The sequence below is a fragment of the Bremia lactucae genome, linkage group LG7 (assembly GCF_004359215.1).
Source record: "Bremia lactucae strain SF5 linkage group LG7, whole genome shotgun sequence".
Lineage (NCBI taxonomy): Eukaryota > Oomycota > Peronosporomycetes > Peronosporales > Peronosporaceae > Bremia > Bremia lactucae.
The window spans coordinates 1275950-1279533 of record NC_090616.1 but is presented as its reverse complement, the minus strand read 5'-3'; positions in this window follow the sequence as shown (position 1 = coordinate 1279533).

Below are 3584 nucleotides of genomic sequence, written 5' to 3'. Positions count from 1 at the left end.
CCTGTCGATGGGACAGCATTCGTAAACGATGCTGTCTCCATGTTGTGAGCCATGAGAGATGTTTGGATGGGCAATAATGCCGCATCATCACTCCTCATGAGCTCGTTGTCCGCATCACTACTATGAGGTGACGGCAACGGTGTCGACTCATTGTAGTCGACAATGAGCGACGGATCAACATCCTCACTGTTAAAGTGGGATGGATCCTTTAGCCCTGTTAACGCGACAGCCGCAGTGGCTGTCTGCGTTCCGACTAAGGCATTTGACGCGGCCGGCGAATTAACGCGGCGCGTGCGCTTAGTGCGAGGTTGTGTGGGCGTCTTCGCAGACGACCCACCAACGTGGCCCCTTTTAGGTGGCATCTTGGGCGCCGTGTATAGAAACACGTGCGCGAGAGTGATCGAGTGAACTAGCGGCGCGTAAAGCTGCTCGCAGTTCCTCTCTCTACTCTGTCGAATTTAAAAATGTAAATTCGTTCTTAAAGAGGGGGATGGTGTAACGGGCTAGAGTTGCCCTAATGTTACACAGTCCCCATTAAGTACATTTGGTACTTAAGGGGATGGTCAATTACTAAATAATAGTAATTAGACCCAACACTCGGGTGTGGTGCACATTTGTGACCAACCCTTGTGGGTGTGATGCACATGGGAGCATTCACATTAGGAGGGATGACGCCCAGCGTCATCCGTGATGACGGCTAGCGTCATCAGTTACGTGAGGTATCGACAAAGATACGCTCGCAATACATATTAATTGATATCTATAGAGATATCATTTTAATTGGTAAAAACAGGTATTTATATTTAATTCTATTAAATATAAATCAGTCTGAAAATCACTACCTACTTGGTAAGTGCGAACGAGGAGACGGATTACCGCTCCCGTGACGTCACTTTACCAGAGTTCTTAGTGTGTTGGGTGAGGTCGCCTGCGCGCCCACCACAACTACCTCACTGCTCGCAAGAGAAGCAGGTTTAGCCGCTTCCTCGCTGTGCTAGGGTGTGTGCTTAAGTAGAGCGTGACCGCATTACGACGTGCCCGCTTACGTCCTATTTTCCAACAATTGACCACAAATAACAGACCGCAAACGTTGGAGAAGTATAGGGTATTCTCTCTTGCTGTTGTTTTAATGACACTTTGTCGAATCAACTTATACGCAGGACATTATGTCTAAAAACATTCAGACGGAGTATAATTGGTCGTTGAAGAAATTACGAAACAGATCGAGTAGATTTTGCAGGACAAAAACTCCTTTTTTGCAACAGTCGCAAAGAAGTACACAATGAAAAGGACGAGCAGATGGAATGTATCGCATCAAGTGCAGCACAGAATTAAATTCAGTTTATGATGGAAACAGGATTATGAAAGCCCATAGACCTCAAGGAGACGCAAGCCGTGGCAAAATTTGTATGCAACAAGTCAAGAAAGTCAATGCTCTCTCTTGTACATATGAGAAGGAGGATAATGAATTAAATAAATACTTAACAAAGAGTTTATGAAGTAATTAATAAAACGCGATACACTAATCAAAGGGTCCAAAAACTTAGGTTGTCAGCCTAAACGCAAGCTAAATTTGTGCGTTAATCACTCCTCGCAAGGCAATAAGGTCAATAACAATTTGATTGTTTTGATGACCAGTCAAAGATGGCGGCAAAGCAGCATTAGCGTATATTGCACTGATAGGAAACGAAATTGTCAACGGACCTGGGCGATTCTGCCCAAACTCCACTTCTTCAATCGGCTGTCCACGTTGGTGCAAGATAGCAACTCGACGCAAATTTGCCGGGAAAATTTTAATTCCAATCGCTACTTGAACAGACGAGTATGTGGGATCCATCCACCGCACGAGTTTGGCTCGGAGTATTGTCAGACTTTCATTTTTGAATGCCACTTCAATAATGACGTTTGGAAGTGGAGCATGACCTGCAGCCCTCATCACCTCTCCCCCAATAGTTAGATTCACAGGAGTGAGAGAATTGTCTGGTTCTTGACCAAGATCACCAGTCCTACATGATATCTGTCCCGTTTTTAGAGACAAAATGAGGTCAATGTCATTTCCAGCATGTAGTATTTGTCCAATGATCGAACTTGTAATCGCACTTGTAGCATCGCGGTGAGCCGGTGATGGCAGGCTGTAGATGAGTACTCTTCCCTTTTTGTTTCCATCATGAAACGGCTCGAAAACACAACGTCTTAAGCGTCCGTCGTTGAGATCGAGCCATCGCTCGAAATCGTTCCAAGTGGTGGACCTGCAAACAACAACAGGCCCCCACGAAGCATCTCCATCTTCATCGACAAACGGAGCGCTGGCAATCGGACTGTCCAGCTTAGCCTGTACGGCTTGCTTCGCCTTGAGAACGTCGTCCGCGTAAATCACGTTTCTATTTCTCATCTTTTCACGTTGAGAGCTGGCGAAGACGAAATCGAAATGGAAGAAGCGCAGGACTTGTCCCAAGTCTTGACGTTCTTCGTCGCTTCTCAAAATCGTTTGCTAGCATCTCGTAACCTCTCTCTTTCACCTTTTATGTTTGAGTTCTTCAAGGAAAAAATATTTAACTTTATAGATTGCCAATGAAAGGGTTAGGCTGACAACCTAAGTTTTTGGACCCTTTGATTAGTTATCGCGTTTTATTAATTACTTCATAGACTCTTTGTTAAGTATTTATCTAATTCATTATGCTTCCTCCTTCTCATATGTACAAGAAAGAGCATTGACTTTCTTGACTTGTTGCATACAAATTTTGCCATGGCTTGCGTCTCCTTGAGGTCTATGGCTTTCATAATCCTGTTTCCATTTTAAGCTGATTTTAATTCTGTGCTGCACTTGATGCGATACATTCCATCTGCTCGTCCTTTTCATTGTGTACTTCTTTGCAACTGTTGCACAAAAAAGGAGATTTCGTCCTGCAAAATCTACTCGATCTGTTTCGTGTTTTCTTCAACGACGAATTATACTCAGTCTGAATGTTTTTGGACATAATCTCCTGCGTATAAGTTGATCCGACAAAGTGTCATTTGAACACAGCAAGAGAGAATACCCTATACTTCTCCAACGTTTGCGGTCTGTTATTTGTGGTCAATTGTTGAAAAATAGGACGCCTGCTCCTATAGCGAAGGAAATTGTGAAACAATGTACCAAAAGCAACATCCGCGCGACTAAAACGTACTGTACCAAACTTGGTTGCTAGAACGGCCAAAGACATGAAAAGAAACCGTTCTATTGTCTTTAAAAATACAAGAGCCAATGTGTTGCATTTGAAAGTCAGTGTATATGCCATGAAGAGCCGAGACGAGCGCGTAAGCTTGGACAATACTTGGTCTGATTCGTCCGCTGCCTCCAGTCAATTTTAACAGCTGCTGCAGCTGCCAAGCAATCATTTCGCCAGCCTTGAAAGGCACACCTTTTCCTTGGTCGCACGGATAGTTCGCTGGAACAAGCCACAAGTGCTTTGTCAAGGCAGTGTGGTCATTTGTATTGCGCACTAATCCGTAAAGTCTGCTTATTCTCACACGCAACGCGAGCTTGTTGATTGATTCAAAATTTGGCATAGAGCTCGAGGGGCACGAGGTTGGGCATGACGATG